Source organism: Gallus gallus, chromosome 4, assembly GCF_016699485.2.
Source record: "Gallus gallus isolate bGalGal1 chromosome 4, bGalGal1.mat.broiler.GRCg7b, whole genome shotgun sequence".
Lineage (NCBI taxonomy): Eukaryota > Metazoa > Chordata > Aves > Galliformes > Phasianidae > Gallus > Gallus gallus.
In genome coordinates, this window is record NC_052535.1 from 89119573 (window position 1) to 89144151 (window position 24579).

The window sequence follows — 24579 nt, forward strand, 5'->3', positions numbered from 1 at the left end:
CATAGAACCATAAAATGGCCTGGGTTGAAAAGGACCACAATGATCATCTGATTTCAACCCCCTGCTATGTGCAGGGTCGCCAACCACCATACCAGGCTGCCCAGAGCCACATCTAGCCTGGCCTTGAATGCCTCCAGGCATATATAAAATCATAAAATAGTTTGAGTTGGAAGGGACCCCTAAAGACCACCTAATCCCACTCCCTGCAATGATCAGGGATGCCCACAGCTCCACCGGGTGCTCAGAGCCCTGTCCAGCCTGACCTTGGGTGTCTCCAGGGATGGGGCACCTACCACCTCTCTGGGCAATCTGTGCAACACCTGTCCTGCATCTTCCATTTCCCAAAGCCCCACTCGGTCAGGACCCGTTTCCTCATCTCTACTGTTTCAGGTAAGGTTGCTGGGACCTTCAAAGGCAGCCTTCCCAAAGAAGAAGCTATATCTCTCCTTAAGTCACTAGACCTGGGAAAGAGAGTTTCAAAACTTGGCTCTGCCTCAGGCTGCCGATGTGATTTTGAGCAAGTTACATCATGCCAGACATTTCAAAGAGCTCAGCTCCTGTTAGAAAACCAAAAAACACGGAGCCAGATTTGCTCCTGACCACAAGGCAGTTGGCAACTCCCACTGTGACATGAGGAGCCAGATCTTCAAAAGAGCTGGTTGAAATCCAGCCTGATTCACCCCAGGGCTTCTCTTTCTTCCTCCAAGAAGAGAATGCTGTCTCAGATCATGGAAGTGTTTTGAGGCCAGACTCACTAATATCCATGGGCAGCCTTTCAGCAGAGGAAGAAAGGGCGGATAAGATGATTTGGCTGGACAGATGGAGTGATTTTCCACTTCTCTTTTACAGTCCACATAGAGATGGCTAAAGAATTCTGCTCTGAGCAAGAAACACTCCTCATTGCTGCAGCATCTTTCCTTTTTGGAAGCTGCAGGAACTTGGCAAAACTGTGACAAGAGCTCTCCTGCCTGCAGTCCCAGTGTCCATCCCATCATGCCTTCCCCATCCAGAGCATCTGTGCCTTAACAGCCTTCGGTACACCTCTTCAAGGAACATCTCCAGTCTCCTGTTCCTATCAGCCATGTCCATTATGGTGGGACGTGGCAAATGGAGACCAACTCTTGCTTGTTGCAGACCCACTGTGGGCTGCCATCTCCATGATAAGTCATCATTTCAGGTTGGGTATTAGGAAAAAAAGATTCTCATTGGAATGAGAAATCCCTGCCCAGGGAAATGGTGGAGTCACCATCCCTAGGGTTTCTCCAGAACCATGGAGACGTGGCACTGAGGGACGTGGCTATGGCCATGGTAGGGATGGGTTGGGGTTGGACTTGGGGATCTCAGAGCTCTTTTCCAGCCTTAATGATTCTATGTTCCCCTGGCCATCAGGATGGCATCCTGCAGCATGTTGAGGCCGTTCCTATCACAGAACAGGAAGGGAAGAGAACGGGGCCTGTCGCAAGACACGAAAAATGGCCTGGTAATGTTCCAATTAAACTAAGCTCAGGGTTGATGGAAAACAATCAGAAATCACTCTGTTTCAAGGATACACTTTTGGATTGTGATTTTGCCAGTGAAGAGCTGCTTTAATGAATTCTTAAACAATTTCTGAAGAGCTCAAGAAGTTGATATATGCCTTGTAAACACGGCTTTTTATTCACAGAGCAAGTACAAATACTTACAGTTCAGACTGCCTGACAGTTTTCACTACAAGAGCTTATTTACAGAAGCGAACAACTCTGTAAAGCTGAAACCAGATAGTCTAACATTTTCTAGGCAGGATGCTTTACCTCAGATTGACCTCATCTGCAGAAATTGTTTCGCTGTTTCCAAGAGCAGGGTTGAGGGGCTATCTACTGGTTTGCCTGTATTCATCAATTTGTGATAAGGAATTCTCTTGGCTGGTCTCTCTGCACTGGGGACTAATTGGAAAAAGCAGTGTGTGATCAGAAGCCTGAGTTTACAGGTGGTTAGGGTTGATGGTCAGGCTTGATGATCTTAGTGGTCTTATCAAACCTTAATAACTCCGGGATACTATAACTCTATATATTGTATGTATGGTGTTGGGGGGTTTCAGATCACACGGCCCACCTGACAAGCAGCATTTCCGAGCCTTGTGTTTTACAGCTTTATGTTACTGTGGATGCCCCTTTCCTGGAAGCATTCAAGGCCAGGCTGGATGGGGCTGTGAGCGACCTGGTCTGGTGGGAGATGTTCCTGCCTATTGCAGGGGGTTGGAACTGGATGATCTTAAAGGTTCCTTCCAACCCAAACCATTCTGTGATTCATCGGTGAAACAAGCTTTCTAGAGGGGTGGTAGGTGCCCTGTGCCTGCCAGTGCCCAAGAGGCATTTGGATAACGGCCTCAATAATGTGCTTTAACTTTTTGTTGGTTCAGAAGTGGTTGGGCAGTTGGACTCAGTGATCTTTGTAGGCCCCTTTCAACTGAACCATTCTAATTTGAGGAGGGGAAAGCAATGGGTATGATATCATAGAATGGTTTGAGTTGGAAGGGACCCTTAAAGGCCATCTGGTCCCACTCCCCTGCACTAAATAGGATACCCACAGCTCCATCAGTGCTCAGAGCCCCTCCAGCCTGCCCTTGGGTGTCTGCAGGGATGGGGCACCCACCCCCTCTCCAGGCAACCCATACAACACCTGTAAGCCCTGCTGCTGATGGCATCATGGCCTACAGGCACTGTTCTGCTCCTGACCTCTTAACATTACCTTTTAACGCAAAATCTGAGAGCTTTGTCTTGGCAAGCCTAAAGCACCTCACTGCCCTTGGCTTCCTTGCAGCATGCTGCAGGTCACAATTCGGGATGCCAGGTCCCAGCCACATGCTGGGGCTTTCACAGCAAGCCAACGCGTGCATTGGCAAACTGAGACAAGGCGGCTGCAGACGGCCGTGCTGGCACTGCTGCTTGTCCCTCCCTGCCGAAGCAGCCTGCCAGCAACTGATGCCCAGGAGGCATTTCTTCTCCCTGCAGTTGGCCACCTCCGTTTTTTTTGTGTCAAACTGTCATTGTGCTGCTTTGATGGTGTTTTGTTTTCCTCGCCTGCCAGGTCCTAAACACCAGCCTAGTTTTGGTCGTTCTGTGCTGTCTGCATTCAAAAGCTTGGATGTGAAAGCCTCTGCTTTGGCTGCTGATGCTGCTTTTCTGTCCCTGCTCCCTGCTTTTTGATTCATTCTATCTTTCTGCAGCTTTGCCCACCACCAGCAATGCCTGTTCTGCTGAACAGGGACGTAAGATTTCCCCAGGTCTACCAAACATCCCTCCCAAGCACTCAGTATCTTTCCACTCATAGCATCAATATTTATGCTGCAAAGTGGAGAAGCAGGTGGGATTTCTACAGGAAACACAGAACCATTAAAGTTGGAAAAAGACCTCTACGATCCCAAAGTCCAACCCCAACCCATCCCCACCATGCCCACTAACCATGCCCCCAAGTGCCAAATCTCCACGTTTCTTAAACACCTTCAGGGAGAACACCCTCTAATCCATCTATATGAGGGTTTCCAGCTCAGTTTTTTGTTCAGCAGCCCGACTCACCCTACCATGGGCACCTCCCATGTGGAGACTGAGAGCCAGAATAACTCCCCTCAATGGACAAGAGCCGTGAAATAGGGCATTCATAATGGGAAGACAGAGAAAAACTGCTCCTGTCAGAAACAATCCAATTGCCCCTCCTGTCTTCAGCAGCCCGATGCCAAACTAAAGGTCAGCACCCCGAATGAAGTCGCCAGAGATGCTTTGCCACAGGGAATCGCTCAGCAGTGATAAAGCTCTCAGCAGAGGAAAGCAGTGGACAGGACTGTGCAAGGAGATGTGGGTCAAACAGTGGTGGCCCTGGGCCAGGCAAGATGAGGCCACAGCTGTGTCTGGCCACTGGGGAAGGGAGATGGCAATAGTAAGGGAGATCAATTTCCAGCTTGGGTTCAGGAGAAGTTTGATCCAGAGGGTTCCACAGAGTACTCACTCTATGTCCTTAATGACGTAGATCTCAAATCCCAAATCCCTTACGTGTTCATCCACCTGTGAGTTCCTCACAGAATCCTGGAATGGTTGTGTTGGAAGGGAACTTAAAGCCCACTCAGTTCCAACCCCCACTGTGGGCTGGTTGTCCACCACTGGATCTTCTCCAGGCTGAACACCCCTGGCTCCCTCAGCCTGTATCCATAGGAGAGAAGCTCCAGCCCTGTAATCTCATTATAACCTCTCTTTCCTCAGAGGTGCCCAGCAGATCAGCTTGTACTCATCATATCCTCACAGTGGGTGGGAGGAGGTGGATCCACATGCCCAAACTATTTGTTTATCCAAAGCCTTTATTGTGTCTCCCTGCCTGGCTGCTGGGTTGCAGCCTGGGGCAGTTACTGATGGAGTCCCATTAGTCTCCATGGATCAACCGTGCTCTCCATGCAAGCTCCAAATACCCCCATAAGCTACTGAAGCAATATTAAGGAGAATGCTGTAGGACGGTTGAAACTAGATGATCTTAAAGGTCCCTTTCTACCCAAACCATTCTATGATTCCAACCCAAACCATTCCATGACATCATGCTGGCCCTATCCCGTAGGTATTTTCTAGGCATTAGTTTCTGGCCATCCAGTGGACAGGGATAGGCAAGTTATTTATTTGGTCCAACCCAGAACACTTGTTCTCATCAATGCATCCAGCACTGACCCCTCTCGTGCCCAAAACCTCCAGCCAAGACACCTACAGAGGACTGGTTGCTACAGGGCAGCTCTGTTGGCTTGGAGAGATAGCTGAGGATTTTGGACGCTATTCAGAAGAAAGCTCATTCCTGGTAACACACATTACAGCTAATTCAGTGCTGCCTTTCTCCCGTGAAGCACTTACAGAAACAGCAACGACAAAAGATATCCCAACCCAGCCATTTCGAAACCCTGCTCTCTCATTGCTACTAAATCAATGCCTGAGAGGTCTGCCTTGTGTAAAGGAAAGAGAACGCGGAGACCAGATCCTCAGGTGGTGTAAGAGGGCATCCCTCCAAGGGAATCAAATGGCTCTCACTGATTTTCAGCCCAACCAAATGTCTTTGAAACTCCGCAGAGAAGATTGCATTGCTATTGATCAGATACCAGCTATCACCAACACAGGGAGAGATTTGTGCTTCTTGGGATGCAATAGAACAGGCTCCCAGAGCCCGCTGAGAGAAACGGCAATTTAATAAGAGTTGAAACATGCTGTCCACCGAAAGGAAATGGAATAATCATGCCCACCGTTGAGAGGCAGGACATGATTCCTACGGAGGAGATGTTGCTTTGTGAGAAGGGGATTAGCAGCCAGAGTCTGAATCCCAGTGCTCAGCTTTGGGGGGAGAGCTCCTACCTGTCACAAATCTCCCTGTGCTGGGTACGGAGTCACTTAGAATAACATTTGGGCAGCAGCATCCACACCAATTTGCCTGATAAAGCCTTGATCTGAATCTTAATAGGAGCCGACAATTGTTGTCATCACGAGTTAGCAGCTCCGAGCTTCAGCCCAGAACCTGCTGAAAGGGATGAGCTGCACCTCCTGGAAGGCTTCTTAAAAGTGTTGGAAATAGGTACGAAAAATCAAGGGTCCCCATTCATCTTCATGGAGCCCTCTGCAGGTAGCGTGTGAAGCGTGCATGTGGGGAATGGGCAAAGTCAGGAGACCCTCCCAGCCACTTCTTCCAGGCCTGTTTTGGCACAGGAATAGTATTACAAAAGTCTGATGGCCAAGAGAAAGTGAAACCTCTGCACTGGGGTGGTGGATGCAGGTGCAGCCTTCCAGCTCCATCGCTGCCCATGGAGACGAAAAGAAAACACAAGGCAACGGGTTCAGCTCCTGCTCTGTAGATGAGCATCTCTCAGCATAATGAGGTGTAACACTGATCTGTTTGTGTGCTCCTATCACCTCTATTTCTGTCTCACACCTCTTATAACTCCAGATATTTACCGCAGTCATCCGCTTGTCTCAAATCACTCTCCAGGTTGCAATTCGTCTTATTGCAGATAGACGTTGGAAAGTAGGTCATATTAACCCAAATGTGGACAAATGGATCCTACCCTAAGTGACAACTTCTGTCGTGTGCAATTCGCCCCTTCCTGTCACAAACAGAGTAAGTCTGAGCATTCAGCACAATGTTATTCTGTAGGATTTGTTTGATTTCTCTTTTTTTTTTCCTTTGGCTGTCACTGGCTGGGCATTGGCACAGGCTGCACAGGGAGGTGGTGGGGTCACCGTCCCTGGAGGTGTTCCAAATCCATGGAGGTGGCACTTAGGGACATGGTTAGTGGGCATGATGGGATGGGTTGGGCTTGAGCTTGGGGATCTTGGAGGTCTTTTCCAACCTTAACGATCCTATGGTTCTATAGATGCCATAGACAAGGGGCCAACAAAGTGTCTTTTCCTATATCCACAGGTCATAGTATGCAGACCACAAAACTATGCTATTTCTTAATGACCAGAGGTCATCTCAGGTCTCAAGGAGCTCAAGGACCTCACAGAGCCTTATAACATCCACAGTCCATCCAGAGACTGCTGCTCTGTATGGCTGCTAAGTGAGGATAATGTTGGTAAACCACTTTGGGTAAGATGGGACCCTCTAGAAATCACCCATCTACGAGCCTGGCAGTGTCTTATCCAAGACTTGGACCAGTCTGGTCTTACCAATCCTTGACTGGAAGTCCTATACTGATTTATCTTATACTTACTTATCAAGTACTGCACCAGGATATAAGGAAAGAGCTTACAGTAAGGGTGGAGAAGCATTGGCACAGGTTGCTCTGAGAGGTGATGGGTGCCCCATCCCTGGAGGCACCCAAGGTGCCATGCACCTTCCCCAAGAGACAGGCAACCATACTGTAAACCAGTCATACTTCGTTCCTTTGCTCTGTGCAGGACTGGCAAAACAAATGGAAAAGATGCAGCAGTATTCCCTTCACTACCTTTAAAACGTTGGTCCTCTGTTGGAAGATTAACAGCTTAAGTTTGCACGTGTGCCCCCCCTCTGCCTCTCAGCCCTCCTCCTTTCCAAGACAAACACCAACTGATGGTTTTGCTGCAGCATTTCCAAGCATTTTCCTGCCTGTGAACGCCAAAAAAAGTGACCAGCACAGATTTAATAACGTTTGTGGGCAGATCTTACAACAAACACCTAAACTGTCTGCACACTGTGCTTCAAAAGGCTTTCGGGGGTGGCACGGTGGGCTTTGCAAAGGCTACTTAAGAGCTTAGTGCTTATTACAGTATTACTGCAGTGATGGGTAACACCCAGCTTTGCATCACAGCCTGATCAGACAACTTCCCAGTTTTGTTTTCTTTGTTCTGTGTATTGCTCCCTGGAATCACTGGTGCTGCACAGGACGCAGGCAGTATTGATCGTCAGGCTTTCCTTCCCATCGCTTCCCCCAGCACTGTTTCTCTGCTTCAAGTGCTCCTCTAATTACAGAAGTAAGCTATTACAGCATATGTCCTCCTCACTGCACAAACGAGATGCAATAATACTTCAAATCCCTTTTTCCTAAACCAATATGTATGAGGTGTGTGCACACAGCTCCTAAATAAGAATGAGCCAAGTCTGACCCCACACCTCCCCTACATCACCAGCTTTGGGTGTGTTCTGTTTTAGCAGGATCCAAGCACAAGTTTCTTATCAGCCTGCTCTTGCTTGGGGTGCTTGAGATCTAACCTTCCAGCTTTCCTCCACAATTAGAAGAGTTTTTACAAATCAGTCTTTGAGAGGGAAGGAAAGAAAGAGCATAGTCACGCTGCTCCAGAAGCTGGGACTTTCAGAGTGCATCAAATGCCATGATATTGGTGCTAAACTATTGCCAGCTGAGCGATTGCTACTAAGATAAAGCTGTAATCAGCCATTGCCTCCCTGGATTGGGGTAACACTTCTGAATTCCTGAGCTCCTGTGCCTTACAGCCTCCATCCCTGCCCTTTGGCTCTTGCCTGGCCAAGTTGGATGCTCACACTCAGTGCTTTCTCCCAGTGGCCATGTTACACTCACTCATTTGTATTTTTCTGTCATTTTTACTTACACTTCTAAATCAAATTAGGGGTATTGTGTTGGCTTTGATTCTGTTTTCAACCTTTGGGAATTGCTTGGCTGCTCTCTGCCCATGTGTTTCAACCCATTTGGATGGACTCATCAAAATTATTGCACCACGGGGGACTCAGTCTATGGGCAGAGAAGACGTGTTTGTCTAAAAAGCACTGAAATTACCCCAAAATTGGCATCTGGGAGAGGGCAGTGAAATCGGTGTTTTGGGGTGGTCAGTACTGAGAGTAATCAGGAACTATCAGGCCATGTTTCTATACAAAAGAACACGGACAGGCAGAGCTGCCACATACCAAGTCAAGAGGGGAGAAATGAGTTAGGGGGCAGTGAGAGCAGAGAGACACCAAGAGCTGAAATGTAATGGGGCCTGGGAGGAGGAGGCTGGGGACAGATCGGGGCCAGGGAAAAGCAATCTGTGGGGACTATATGTTATATGGCTATATGGTGGGGCTGGGAACATGGCTGGGGCCATGGCAGGACCCATATGATTATAGAGCTTCACGTGGCCATAATAAGTGCTTGAATTGCCCCCAGTTAGTGAGTGCAGAGGGACCATCTGAAAGGTGCTCTTTGAAAATAACCGGCAGCCTATGGTAGATGCATGTGGCACCAGCAGCCTTCCCACCAGGGGGCTGATTTGAGCTGTAAATGGGCTTCAGCTGCCCAGATGTCCAGGTGAGCTGCTCCTCTCACCTGCTTGGGATGGATGGATGGATGGCCATAGGGCTTCAGATAAACAGAGGGGAGAGCAGGAGTCGAGGATGGATGGATGGATGGATGGATGGATGGATGGATGGATGGATGGATGGATGGATGGATGGATGGATGGATGGATGGATGGATGGATGGATGGATGGATGGATGGATGGATGGATGGATGGATGGATGGATGGATGGATGGATGGATGGATGGATAGCAGCTGTCCCTGAATTTGCTGTACTTTGGGAGTTGGCTCTGACTTAAGGTCACTTGCAGGTGGGATCCTGTTACTACCACCACCCCCCAGTGGCTAACTGTTCCTCAAGAACCAGCATGCTCCTTGTTTTCACACCACTTTTGGGTCAGATGATGGAAACCACAAACAGCTCAGCCATATGCCAACAAGCTTTTTGGTTTTGGTTTTCATCCCCCTTTTCTCATGCCTCTCTTTTAGATCTGCTCATCTGCCTCCCTACTCATGGGTACCCCAACATCTGCCGTGCTGCGTTCAATCCATTTCCAGTGGTGGCTTCTTGAAGTGTACTGATGTCTTTTTCTGGATGGTTACTTTGGTGGAGATTGAGGGAGGGAATGGAGATGTGGCCATGCTTATCAGAAATGTTTTGCTCTGGATTATGTTCTGTTTTGGTAATTGCATGCAAAAGTCTGGGTGTTGAGGAACCTTGCAACGAAATTGAAATCAGAGGGTGGGAATGTGCCCTCCTTGGCAGCTTTCTGTATAGACAGTACCATCAAGCTAGCATAAGGCTGGGGAAGACTCAGTTACCCCTGCTATTCTTAAAAGCAGTGCTGCTTATTTAACATTCTCCTGTAAGGTATCAGATTTTCTACACTGCAGTGCTTTGATGGATGGGTAGGATGAGCTAAAATGAATATGGCACACGTTAAGGGGATTCAAAGCCCTTGGCTGACCTCAGCTTGTGCCAGGAGGCAGGAAACATTTGCAAGGAAAATATGGTGCCTGAGGGATCATGTCTGACATGACACACGTGGAAACCCCAAACCACACCAAAGAAGTCTTCAGAAGAAACAAGGCCCTTATTTTGCATGCACAGGGCTGCCTAGATGATATGGTGAGAAGAACAAAAGCAGTCAGTGAGCACGCTAACACTATCCAAGGTATAATCAGTAGAGAGGCTCACAGAGTAATGTTGAAAATGGTATGGGTTTTGGATGCATAAATCAGGGATTTTGGAGGGAGAGGTCATATTCCATGTCTGTATATAGCAGTAGGGTCACCAGGACTGGGACCCTGCATCTTGTTCTGGTATTTACCTTGAAAGCAAGAGCAGAATGATTGGAAAGTCTGAGTTAACCTGAGAGGACCCAGGAGTTCAGGTTGTTTTGTTATGAAAGAGGAAGGCCAAGGGGTGGCTGGAGCACAGTCTGCCATTCCCCTCATTAAGCACAGAAAACTGGCATCCCTTGTCAGTCTGTCAGACAAAGAGATAACAAGGTCCTGAGGACAGATGTTAAGGAGAGAAAAATTCAAACAAGAAATTATGTCCACTTGTCCTTTTACTTGGAAAGGTAAATAAAAATGGAACCACTTATCAGTGGCTGTGCTGCCAAAAAGGACTTTCAAACCATTCCTAGGTGAGTTCTGCTCTTTTACAAACTTCTACTGTCATTCCATTAAATAGGAAGTGGGAAACATCTTCCTGACCTAATGAGACATCTCCAAAGTCTACATGTGAACTGCGGGGCACCTTCCACAACCACTGTAGAACCCAGGAAAAGAGAGAGCTTCAAAAGTGCCTCCAAGGCAAGAAGATGCTCCAGCTTCCTGGGGGCCCTTCTTTCTTTGGCAAGGTGAAAGATGACAGGATTACAAGATGGAAGGCAGATCACCCTTAAAGCTGCCTGTCCTCAATCCCCATTGTGCTTTCCCAAGAAAGGAGGTCACCAAGATCCTCCTTTCCTGACAGCAAGGGGGGATGAGCCAGGAGACTTCACAGGGCTCGTTATAGCAAAGGAAAGCCCATGTGTGCAGGGAGCAGATGCACAGGAATAACCCAACCATAGACCCTTGCTCAAATGCTTTCCCGTCTGAAAGCACGTCCTCCTGTGTCTGTGCTTAGCTGCACTGGCAGTAATAGTGGCAAAAGATGTATGGCTAAAAGAGGGAAAGAAAATACAGCACCCCTTAAAATCAACAAGCCCTTAAATAGGTAATGGCAATGCAAAAAAACAACAGGTCTAGGGAGCCATTCTGCATCACTTAGAGTCAGATGAGACGATCTGAAACCCAAGGCCTGGATGTGGTCTTTATCACAACCCACAGATGGTGTGAGCCACTGCTCAATTCAAAGCCTGTGAGGACCACGTGTAACTGTGTAACTGGATGGTGGCCATCAGTGTTGAGGAAAAGGTCACGATGAAATTTGGCAGCCCTGTGGCCAGCCATTCCCAGCCTACATGCTATGACCCAAGCAGTGGTGTTCCTTCAACACCATTTGCTTTATAAACCAGTAAAAAGCAAAATCCAGGTTCTTCTGGGGACATTTTTGGAGCACCATCATGAGTTCCCATCCGACCACAGTGGTATGCATTCTCATTAACACATCGGGGACCTCCAGAGAGTGTCATAAAAGCAATTTATTTTCTCTTCAACTGAACACAGGTCTGTATATTGGGACGAGATTGGGAGGTTGGGAGGGAGCAAGGGGTGTAGTCTGCAAGCAAATCCCCATTGGCTCTGGCTGTAATGTTGAATTGGGCTGCATCTGTCACATCTGATTAGAGTATGTTGTCCTTTTTTATCTCCCTGATCTAAGCTATGATTCTTCTGTTTTTATGTGACATTTCCTTGGCAATATAACTGCTTGGATTATATATTCAGAATGTTTCCGAAACCATAAAACATCCAGATTGCAAAGGGTACTTATTTGCACAGTTATGTTTTTGTTTGGATTTTTTTTTTTCTATTTTTTGGCCTGTTTGTTATGTTTTGCTCTACGGATTGTTATTTTTTAAAGTCACTTTTTTATTATTATTTATTTTATTTTACAAGTGCTGATGCTACTTGTAAAGAGGGTGCATGAGGCTTTTTGCATTAATGTTTTTAATTCAGAACAAAGACGCCTGTGTCATACTTGAGTAAGAATGGGACTTTTGAGCTTAAAGACCACTGTTTCTCTTCTGTTGACCTGATGTGAAGGCAAAATAAATCCATTAAGCCTTCAGATCAACAAAAGTTTAAGAGAAACAAGAATCTCACCCAAAATGGTCATATCTACGCTTCACTTTGCTGGGAAGTGCCTGGACTGCATCACCACTTGTGCAATTCATGATTGCTGGCAATAGTGGCAAAAACAGAAAGTGGGAGCTGCTGCTTTTCAAGACATGATGTCTCCAAGACCTGTGAGTTACACAAGAGGTTGAATGAATGTCAGAAGAATGAATATCTCAGATAATTCGCTCTGCAGTCATGTGTATCCCTGCAAGTCTGAGTGCAAACAGTGACAAACCAGACCCATCCAGAGCTGGAAACAGGCTTACTGAGCCCAGGCACAGTTCATGTTGGGTATTTCTACACTGTTTGAAAGAACTCAGCCACTGTGCTGATCCATTTAGCAACATCTGGTGCCCTGATCATGACCCAGATGCACTACCTAGTGAGAAGGCACAAGGAGGAGGCCAAGGGTGAGACCTTTCTCACCTATCCCTCCAGCACAGAGAACCTATCCCTAGCTACTTCTACCTGAATAGATATGCTCCAGATTGCAACAGGATCTTAAAAACCCTCTAGTCCACAGCTTAAGAAAATAAACTGCTCCAATGTCATCGTGTTTTCTTAACTGGATGGCTACTTCCAGGCTTCTCTCTCCTTGTAAGCTCACACACCCTACCCTATGAGGCCACGTTAAGCTCCTTGGTTAACTGACCAGCATGGCTGGGATTTGATGACTGAATCACTGTGAGCCGTTATCTGGAAAGCCATTTGGTCCCATTAAGTGGCTCTTGGGATACCCAAGGAGGAAAAATGATGGGTCTCCAGAAACATGCAGACCAGACGCTTGGCTCCAGGTGACCTCTAGGGTCCTCTTGGTGACATTCATGCTTCCTCCTGGTAGCCCATGGTAAACCAACACAAAAGATGGGGGAGGAATGGGCAGAAGAGATCGTTATCATCAGAATGATGGACCCAAGTGGTCTCCACACCTCCCAGCTCTCTCAGAGCTGCAGACCCCAGTGCCAAGCCCTGCAAAAAGCATCTGACACACCTCTCCATCAACCAGACTCTATCTCACTAAATCTAGGCACATCTTTGTGCCTACATAATCTTTCCTCATTTTCACCCATTATCAGTGGGGTCTGAAAGAATTCTATTAAAAAACAACCTTGTGCATGTGTATGTGCTCAGAAGATAAATAGAATCACTGGGACTGATTGACTAATCAAATCCTTTCTAGAATCTGCTGATTATTCCTATGGAGGCAAAACCATGCTGGTGAATTAGCAATGGATTATTATAGTCTTGTGTCCTGTCTGCAGGGCTAATTTTCCTGCTGAGGTAACGTGTGTTTACTCAGCCAAATATTCTGCTGTCTTATCTTTGTCTTCTTGTTTGCAAGAAAATAATTCAGAGCTTCCTCACTGAACTCTGGTTGTGGACAGGGGAGTGATTGAAGGGCTCCACTGTTTTGACAGACTGGAAAAAGAGGTTGTGTAAAGAATTGTTTCCCAGCTCAAACACTAGTCATCTATTAAATAAACTGACAAGGTAGACAAACCGTCTCACACAGAGCTCGAGTTCCAGCTTTGGTTATTGTGTTTACCAAGGAGACCTTGCACGTGTAGGTCAGAATAGTCACCTGGAAACTTGATGCATTGGTAAGGAAGCACAAAACCATGAGGGCAGATAACAAAGGTGATGGGGGCATTGAGAAACTCATAACACAGCTGAGGGAACAAGGAACAGAGCAGGATTTGTACATAGGTGAGCCCTTGGGACCAGCACCACTAACACTATCTTCTGACAGGCTCCTACAAATGCTTTGCACTTGTTCTTCAAGGACAACGAAGTTGGTGGCCCCTGGTAGGAAGCCATGTGTGGACAGGATCAGAACAGCCATGGGGACAGGTCTGAGCAGGGAATGAGCTGAAGGTTTAGAATCAGAGAATCATAAAGGTTGGAAATAACCTCTAAGATCATCAAGTCCATCAACCCATCCCCACCATGCCCTTTAACCATGTCACTCAGTGCCACATCTCCATGGTTCTTGGACACCTCCAGGGATGGTGACTTGACCACTCTCTGGGCAGCCTGTGCCAGTGCCCAACCACTCCTTCTGAGTTTTTCCTAATATCCAACCTGAATTATTTGGCAGTATACGGCATCCTTGCAGAATCATGGGAAACAAGAGCGCAAAACCCACAGCTGTCAAGTTCCTACTCACACATGGGCTTGAAATAGACTTTCTGCCCCCAGAAAGAGCAGCCCCTGCTCCACTTCTGGGGATGAGCAAGCCAGGGGAAATTCAAACAGCTTCCACTGGAAAATCCCTTTTTCTGAGCAATGACTGACTGTACTGGAAGTGTCTCACGGTTATTGTGGGTGAGTTACTGAAGTGAGAATCATTCATACAGGGCTTTTTTTCCCACCCAACAAGGTTGTAAATCCCTGCTGAACCCTTTCCATTTCTCTTTTTGTATTTCCAGAGCACACTGAAAGCTTCCCAGGCTGTATGCCTCTCAATCTTAATCTTGTCATCAGCGTTGCAGTGCTTCAATGCCATGTGGGAGCACCTGGGCCTATCATCAACCAAGCATTACATAGGATAGTGATAGGGCCAGACTCAGTGGCTCAAATCACCTATGGCTTGACATATGCCTGAATGCCAAATTCCTGCTTGGCATTTTTCCTCGGTCTAATCTCTCAGATCTGGAGTTTGAGAAAAATCCCCAAAAGCAGCAGAACTAACGAGAAGACAAATGATTGGGAATATGATGAGTGGTACAGCTGTGTACCAGCAGTGTGAATGGCCCATGGACCACGCTCCCATTCTGATTCTGGATCTACATGAGCAGGCTGTGTGGAGGGAGCAGGGATCCAGGCTGCCCAAAGCACTGAGCCAGGGGATGCACCCTGCCCTTGCTAGCCCATGAACGCAACGGCATTTGCATTTAGATGAGAGCAGCTATGAACTGAAATGGCCTTTTGTCACCACGCAGCTGCTGCACACAGCTGATGCTTGAAGGAAAAAGGCCCTTCATGGCAGTTTCACATCAGGACCCTGCACTATCCTTTGGTGTCTTCCTCCACCCATCTGGGTGGATGGCACTGGGTGTGAACACCAGAGAGCAGCAAGACTTCCTTGCAGCATCTTCCCACTGGTCTCATCCCAGCACCTCCATGCCTACTACCACCACATAAAAGCACTGGAGTGGGAAACTCTGCTCACATGTTAAGAAGCCTGAACATGATCTGGGTGCCCGATTCAGCTTCCTAGAAGACACCAGCAAGTAGAGAGGTATCCATGTTCTCAGGGTACAATTTGAGCTGAACCCCATCCATGTTGAACTCAGATTTATCCTCCGTGATGTCCAGAGGTTTCCAACAAGATGTAGGACTACAGGAGTTGTTATTTGTTTATCTATACCTATACCTATACCTATACCTATACCTACCTATACCTATCTATCTATTTTCTGTCAATGTCTACATTGATGTCTACGTCTATCTATTTGTCTATCTATATCTATCTATTTATTTACCTATATCTACCTGTCTATCTATTGGTGAAATCAGTCCTCACCATAAAATAGTGACTATGAATTCTGTGGGTTCTCGGCAGTATTAAAATGAATACCTGGCACTGTGAATTCAGGAGGTTTGTGTTTTCAGCTCAGAAGCTCTAAATAGGTGGGCTAGGCTCAGCAGAACCAATATTTACGAAATTTGGACTTTGGGTGCAGTTACAAAACCACAATAAAGATCTCATCTGAAAGTCGATGTTTTCAGATAAGTAAGTTCAGTTGAAATCCTTCTAAATATGAATGCTCTTCTATTCTGGAAACTGAAATATTTGTAATGGAAGATTTCCCCTCTCTAAGAAGTGTCCCCCCTTGCAGATGTGCCATCTATTTGTTTACCAACCTTATTTTAGAACTAATATTAAACCAGTATTGCTCTCTTGGCAGGAATGTTTTTCCCCCTCAATGGTGAAATTGCATGTGAATTCTGAATTTTCCAGTTAATTGAGCAAGCAAAGCACTGGCAACGTAACAAGCCCCTGTAATGTACATATGCTCTATTCTACTTTTCCTCAGGGGCTCCATATTGAAGTAGTCGTAAGGAAAAGAGAGGACAAGAAAAGGGAAAAAGGGGGGAAGGGAAAGGAAGGGAAGGGAAGGGAAGGGAAGGGAAGGGAAGGGAAGGGAAGGGAAGGGAAGGGAAGGGAAGGGAAGGGAAGGGAAGGGAAGGGAAGGGAAGGGAAGGGAAGGGAAGGGAAGGGAAGGGAAGGGAAGGGAAGGGAAGGGAAGGGAAGGGAAGGGAAGGGAAGGGAAGGGAAGGGAAGGGAAGGGAAGGGAAGGGAAGGGAAGGGAAGGGAAGGGAAGGGAAGGGAAGGGAAGGGAAGGGAAGGGAAGGGAAGGGAAGGGGAAGGGAAGGGGAAGGGGAAGGGAGGGAGAAGGGAAGGGGGGGGGGAAGGGAGGGGAGGGGCTTGGACTCAAAGTGGGGTAACCCAGAAACCCCTGCCCAGTGCAAGCAATCCTTTTGGCCACCCTACCACGGAGCCAACCCCATTCAGAGCAGGATACAACCCATCAGCTCCAAGGCAAAGCATAACTGGGGGACAGCTCCTGGTGTAAAGCCCTGTGGCTCCACCAGCACCTAGCAGCAGGAAGCGAGTAGGACAGTGCCAACTTCCAGCCAGCAGGAAGCTGGCCCCGTATCAAAACATGCATTAAATCCCCATTTGGGAGACAGGGTTTTACTTAACATGTGCTCCTCATTGGCACAGTTTGTTTTCTGTAAAAACAGGATCATCACTGAGAGCAGCAGATGTGTGAGGGCAGCAGGCTCAGCGATGGGTCTGCCCCCAGGACTGGTTAAGCCCTTGGATTGAATGTAGCTCCATGTTTTACAGAGGGGTTCGTGTTCTCTTCCAGGTTTGTATCTGAATTGCCAGTCAAAATATGACTCAAGTGTGACCGCTCCTGGCATTAGTGCAGGAAATTCCTTCCCTTTCACAAAAAAAAAAAATATATATATATATATAATAAATAAATAGTATACATTTCCCTCTGTTTGGAGACAGGGGCTTTGCAGGAGCTCTCTTTCCCATGGGATGAATGGTCCTCTGCCTTTACCAGGCTTGGGATGTCCTTACAATAGAGAGGGACTCATTTCCAGCCTCTCCGTTTTAATTTGAGTCTTTAGGCCCAAAGAAGAGTTCTTACATAAATGCCCTTAGGGTTCCCAAAGCATTTCTTTATTTCTTTCCCTATCACCATTAGAACCCAAAATTTTGGTCATTTCCAGGTCTCCCCAGACCCTTTTCTGCTTTGCAATGGAAATGTGGCAAAGCAGCTCAAATCCATTCCTTCACTACCTTCCTTCTTGACCAGCTCTCCATGGTACATCCCACCATCTTTCACCCCTAGCTCTGATATTCCCCTGATTTTCCCCTCTTCCCATGCAAGGGTTAAGAATAAATCACTTCCAAATCATCCCAGAAACCCTTTCATGTGGGACCTGCTGCCAGTGCCGGAACCTATTTGTATCCCACTGTTCCCAGCCATGTGGCAGGTGATTCTTAGTCACAACGCATTTGCTTTGCTCCTGCAGGACTGTCATCTAGTGTTTACTCCGGGACCACAGGAAAAGAAATTGCTGGTTGAAAACAGGGCTTGTAGAGAGGAACTACTCATTTACCATCTTGCACAGGGTGTCATAATTTTATTAAAACTCAGACAAGCCTGACACCTTGGTGACAGAATATAATTTCCCTAACCAAACGCCTTGACACCAAAAATTAGGTTAAATCACATTATTTTAAAGGAGCAGATGGGGAACGCTAAACATTTACCCAGGGAAACGCTGAGATTGCCACAGTCCATTACTGCCACAGCATGGCAGGGTACCTAATGGCCTCCATTAGCAGAAGCCAAAGGTAGAAGTCCATCCCTGAGCGGTCATGCTCCTTTGCAAGAAATAGCTTTCCTCCCCCCCAAACACAGCAGGCCTGGAGCTGCTGGGGGAGACGATCAGGTTTATAGTGAGGATGTAAATATAAGAGAATAGGGGTTAAAGTGTGACTCAGTGAGCATCTCTCCACCCACAGCAGCCCTGCAGCAGGAGTTGAGGATGACTGCTTGGCTCCCTACACCTTCAGAAAGCTGTTGTTTGCCATCAGTGGAACCCTTCACAAATGAACCCTAGAGTAGAGTAGAAACAGGGGCTCTTGACTCACAAAGTCTTCATGGCTTGTTCAAGGTAGGTTCACAGAGTACACTCAGGAATGAGCATTACTGCCTTTCCTGGTGGCATTTGCACTGTGTGGCCAAGCAGCCATGCCTGTGCCCTCGTTACAGATAGCAGTCTCATCTCCAAACCATCAGGATCAAGATATGGATTTGGAAGCTGTGTAGGGGCAAGAAAACTTACATGGAATCACAGAATCACAGAATCATTCGAGTTGGAAAAGACTTCTAAGGTCAAGTCAACCCCAACCCATCAGCACCATGTCCACCATGCCCACTAACCATGTCCCTATGAAGGAACTGAGTATTAGGCTGTTTATGCTGGCAAATGAGAAATCTGGATTCCATCTTCTCTGCCCTGACAACTGTAGCTGGTGAAATAAAACATGGGAGAGACACGAAACTCCCTAAGAAAGAAGGCAATGACTATGACTGCACCTAAATGGAAGGGAGATACCTTCTGGAGGCTGGCTGAGCATTTGGGATCCTCGGGTCTAACCATCTTAAACCATGACACTGACTTTTGCAGGAGTAACCCTCAAAATTGCCCTTTCCTGAATTAGAGCCCTTCAACAGAGGTAAAGTTACGTCCTTGCAAAGCTAAAATTTGTCTCAGGGAGAAGGTTTTGTAAAGGGAATATGGAGATGCCAGTCTTGGCTTAGTCAAAGTGTGTGACCACATGCCCTGGTCTCCACTGGTGGTGTCATGGACATGTCCCAGCAAAGGTCATACAGCCAGAAAGCAAACCAAGCCTTATACACATGGTGTTTACATCCTCACATTGTCCAACTCAGCTGGTCAGCAGCCAAACAATCAAACCTTCACACATGGGAAGGAGCAATTCACTTCTTCATCTCATCCCCTCCAATTATCATGGATATGGGGAGTGCAGATGCAGATCAGACCAAGTTGGTTGGTCGTCCGCTAATGTCAGAGTAGTACCCAAAGCCTCTGTTTCCTGCAGTGTCTCTGGAGAATTGGGCTCTCCTTGTGCCTGATGACAGATTTGGAGACATATTCATGGAAAAAAGAATTCCACCAGGTCAACATCAAGGCCACATTTCCGTTCAGGAAGGTCCTGAGTTACAGGTGAGGGGGACAAAGAAAGGAGGACTGGCTTGCCCTGATTGAAAGACCATGAAATGAGCCTCTAGCTGGCAGTAGCAGAGAGGCAGAGAGGTCCCTGGGGAAAGCAATGGAGGAAGGCTCTCTGCCACCAGACCTGCAGGTTTCTTTCTGAAGGCATAGCTGAGCTCCGTGTCTGCCTTCAGCACAGCTGCCCAAACAAGGTTTGACCCAAATTACAGCTTAGTCTGAGAACTGCTGAGCATTAATAACCCGAGAAAGCTGCTGTACTTGCCAACTCTACTTCATTTCTGCCTCAGAGCTGTCTTGCAGTTGGCTCCAGTGATGGACACAGTGAAATACATGTTGACATATAACCCATGTCTCCCTCTGTAGAGCTCCCACAAGAAAAGCAAGATGTTACATAAAGATCTCCCTGGTGCTGCTGGGCCAGAAACACTTCCAGGTGCTGGATGGAGGCATCAAAGCAGTCCACAGTTCCCCCAGTGCACTGAAAACCTGTAGAGGAAAGCAAGTCTGCTACAGCTCAGACCTGTCCAGTGGCACTTCTCTGAATGCTTTCCAATTGGCTGTTGTGCTTCTTGGATCATAGAGCCCATATTAACCTAGTCATGTCAACAGATAATGAAGGAGAATGGCATCTTCACATCTTCCTGGACCTCACATCCACGGTACCTCAGGGCTGTCAGCCCCATCCCTGGCCTGAAACACCATCAGCTAGAAGCCTCTGTAAATATAAAATAACCCAGAACACCCAGGGCATTTTCTAGAAATGCAGACCTGAGTCCAAATTGGAGTAGATTGGACCATTTCTGCACACTCTGAAAGCACAAATGCAAGGAGCATTTAAGGAACAGTTGGGGAGAAAGCAATCAAGAAGACTGCAACAGAAAAAGAAGGGGAAAAAAGGGATAAGTAGTTGTGAAAAGAACTTGGTGTGCTGGAAACAGCAGTGGTTTAACAGGGAAGGGCCCCCCCAAGAGAGCAAACAGATGATGTTTTGAGATGGTGGAGGGTGGGAGGAAGCAGCCTCCAAGGAAAAACACAGCAAAAAGGTCAAGATGGAGAAAGAGCCACAGAACAGGCAGAGAGAACACAAAGCAATTCTTAATTAGAGGAGGAAAAAGAAATAATGTGCAACAAATTGCAGAGAGCGCTGGCAATTAGCAGCAAGGAATCCATTCCCTTCTGCACACAATAGACGGCAGATAAGAACATCCATTTCAGGATGTTTTGCTCAAGTATGGCTCGGGGCAAGAAGTCATACCCATGTGGGCACGTGTGCTGACACTGCCTGTGCAAAAGGAGGAAAGATTTGTCATGAGAGGCTGAGGGGAACCCAAAGAGACTGGAAAAAATGAGGATATAGGAAAGGCAAAGGATATAAGAAAAGCATTCCTGATTGACAGTGTTCTAAGTAAGCTGAATTATTGGGTATTTTAAGACCAAATAACATCAGGAACATCCTTCCTGAATGGATACCACACTGGAGCTCATGGTAGGTGTCCCTAAGCCTGTTTTGTCTTCTACAGCAGTGACCTTCATTGCACTGAATGATTCAGGATGATGCAGGATTAACTACCCACATTCCCACTGGAATTAAGTGATTCTGTAAATAATTTCAGCGAATACTTTGTGCTGGAAAACTACAGAGAAACTGAAGGAACTGGTTCTTCACCCCAATGGCTCTTGAACCAACCCAGCATACTTTTCTTGGATGTAGAGGTCTCTCTGTGCCTGTGACTCAGTGTGAGCACACTACCACTGCTCCCCAGTACATCCTTACACTGCCAAGATCAGCTCCTGATGGGTGGTAGCCCTCTAAAGCAAAATAGCTCTATTGTTTTTGATTATGTTGCAAGGCATTGTTTTTTGTTCAAGTTTTCTGGAAGACTCCCAGCTCCGTTAGTCATTCTGGCCTGCAATGGAAGGTGGAGATGATGATGGGATGGGCGTTGCTTCTTCATTAGAAAAAGGTTCTTCACCAGATGTTGGTCGGGCATGGAGCAGGGCTCCCCAGGGCAGTGGTCATGGCACCAAAACTGCCACAGTTCAAGGAGCAGTTTGGGCAACAATGTCAGAAATATGAATTTAATCTTGCGTGTTCCTGTGTGAAGCCAGGAGTTGGACTCAATGACCCTTGTGGGTCCCTTCCAACTCAGGATGGAGTTCGATGAGTCTGTGATTCTGTGATCTCCTGCCTAACAAAGGGATTGCCAAGTTACAGCTCTGGATCTAAACATGGACAGGCAAGTGCAGCTCACCCACTGCAGGTGGAATTTAACTCACTGATTTCACTGCCCACGTGTAGATGTCTCCATGTAGGTATCCACACACTCACCACATGAGTGCCCACTGCAGAATTTGGACAGCCAGTCACCACTGAAGTGCCACACCAGTGGTCAGAGAGAGAAGTTTAAATTCAGGGAACAAGTGGCTCTGTAGACCTTTGGTGATTCAATAGGTGCTCAAATACTTATTGAATGTTTATGTACCTACGTAAGGCAGCTGAAGGCCCAGTGCTACTGGAGATGCTTTTGGATGTCCCCCACCTGCCCTCCATCTTCTACTCCAAAAGGAGTCACTCCTTATCTTACGTCCCATTTGATACCCTGGAGCAGAAGCCTTGGGGGATGCAATGATAGAATAGGTTGGGTTGGTGGTACACAAGTTACACCCAATGAGGGCAAAGGAATCTGGAAGCATTGATGTGCCATGAGTGTAATGGGGCTCTGGGTCTGAGAGAGAGAGAAGAGACGGAGGAGTGGGTAGGCAGTCCTATATCCCAGTGCCATAGCCTCCAGGGTGGACATCAGTCTGACAATAATTCACCTCCACCACACCCTTCAGTTGCATTCAGCAAGCTGAACACTTCTGGATGCCATACAGAGCTGGGAAAGCTCAATAAAACCCTGAATAAAGACAACAGTGTGGGGACAAGGACAAGCAGCCTCATTTAGAAGTCTCATCTTTGAAGACATCACTACTGAGGTATTGGGAGGGAAACGTCTCTTTCAGCCTGGGACTTTTTTTTTCCAAAGACAGTCACAGAAAGTTTAATCTGTGAGATGAATGGTTGAAGATGAGGGTTGGGGAGTGAGGGGGACGAAGGAAAAATGGAGTTTGGAGGAGGAACATATGGGAGAATAGGCAAGAAAGGATGCCGGGGATAGAAACCATCCGAGCTCAGAAATGTGCCATGGAACAGGCCGAAACAATAGGGCTGTTGGGACAGCTGTGGTTTATAATGGGTTGGCAGCAAAAGGCTGTGTGTTTTCAGCACAACAGTGCAAGGCATTTCTGAATGCCCAGAACTGACCTAAGGAGTCTGAACCTCTTTTGAAAATAAGCATAGACATACATATTGTTTGGGTTTTTTCCTCCCTATTTTTAAAGACCTTTTTTCATTGGCTTCCAGCAGTGCAAGCACAACCCAAGTGCAACCTTCACTTCTTGCTGTGCTGAAGCAAAACAAGCCAAACAAATCAAGAAGTCCCTTTGAAACTCATTGATCTGTGATAAAGCTGAGTAAAATATTTACCATAGGATTCCTACCCAGAAAGAGGTAAAGGAAAACATGAATGGAAAGAAGGGGAGAGGAGCAGGCACAAGATCTGTCAGTTTGGTAGAGCTGAGCAGGATTTTAGATACAGATACATCAGTGTTTGAAAACAAACATCTCACTGCAATTGTGTACTCTAGGGAAAGCTCTCCTGCTCCATCTTTCCTTATTCTTGAGCTGGGAATTAATGAAATATCCAGGAAAACTCTTGCATTTCGAATGCGAGTCTTAATGCCTTCCTCTTCCCCTCCCCAGAAAAAAATAAAGAACCCTTCCAACAATTAAAATCAAGAAAAAGACAACTCAAGCCAAATTGAAGAGCGCATCTTATTTTGTTTCTAAATTTCTTGGCATAAAATCAAGCCCTTCCATCTAAAGCTTAATTCTGCTTTTGTATCAGCATTATTCTGGGAAGGCAGAATGTTTGGGAACCAGAATTCCGTTAACCAGCCACATGCTATAGGGAAATCATTCCTTACGCACAGCTAGAGCTGCACGCTGACACTGAGAACATTTTATACATTAGATATTAGAAAATGAACCTCATGTGTGTGCCAGATATCTGGTTAACGTGCGTCGTTTTACCTCTCCTCTTGAATTTTCCTACTCCTCTATCAGAAATGCCATTCACTTTTCAGCTAAATATTTAATTCAGGAGCAAAGGATTCTTTTTTTGGATAAATATCTGTCACTACCTCCTATCAGTAGTAATTAAAGTCATATGATGCAGCCTTCAGCATCGCAGGTGATGAGCAGATCGTGGCTGTTGCTGATGGATAACAAATTCTTTTGTGGAAGGACCTGGCAGTCACTGTGCTGACAGTGATCACCACCAACTCCTGGATCCTCCCAGGACAGAGAGGTCACTGGGACACACCAACACCACGTTCCTATTTGCACCATCAGGAGGTATGAGTGCTGGGGCTGGCAGTGCAGCCTGGCTTACTCACCCTCACCCTCAGGGCAGTCTTCCTCCAGCTCCAACCTCCCTCACTCAGCTCTGAGCCCATAAAATCTCATTCCTTTCCTTTCCAGCTCCACCTTGCTGACCTCTCACCTGGACCACCTCATGCATCCCCATGATCAGATCATAGAATCATTCAGGTTGGGAAAGACCCAATGCCCACTCCAGCCCATCCCCACCATGCCCAGTGATCATGGCCCTCCGTGCCACATCTCCATCATTCTTGAACACCTTCAGGGACGGTGACCCCACCATTCCCTGGGCAGCTGTGCCAGTGTCTGACCACTCTTTTGGAGAAGAAATGCTTCCTAATATCCAACCTGACCCTTCTCTGGTACAACTTGAGGCCAACACCTCTCGTCCAGTCGCTGTTACCTGTGAGAAGAGGCCAACCACCACCTTCCTCCCACCTCCTTTCAGGGAGTTGTAGAGAGTGATGAAGTCTCCCTTGAGCCTCCTCTTCTCCAATCCAAACACCTCCTCATGCCCATGCTCCTCACCCCATCACTCTGGCTCAGTATTGGGCAGGGATTTCCCCAAACCTATCCAGTAAACGAGCTCCATTTCCTTAGATACTCAGGCAGACAAGTTGACTGTGACACCCAACCATTACATCATGGTTCTGCCCACTGTTCTCTGCCATGTCCCAGTGATGTCCAAGGAAAAATTAAGCCCCCAAACTTCCCTTACTTCCTCAAAAGAAGAAAACCTGAACGTCACTCAGAATCACTGCCAAAGCCCCCAGCTCTGCTTCCAG

The 24579-nt window shown here is 47.0% G+C and overlaps 1 long non-coding RNA gene across 1 annotated transcript in view; it reads right to left on the minus strand.

Moving 5' to 3' along the window:
* The window catches only part of LOC121113227, a 53998-nt gene that overhangs the window by 25245 nt on the left and 4174 nt on the right, over positions 1 to 24579 (minus strand). The window lies entirely within an intron of this gene.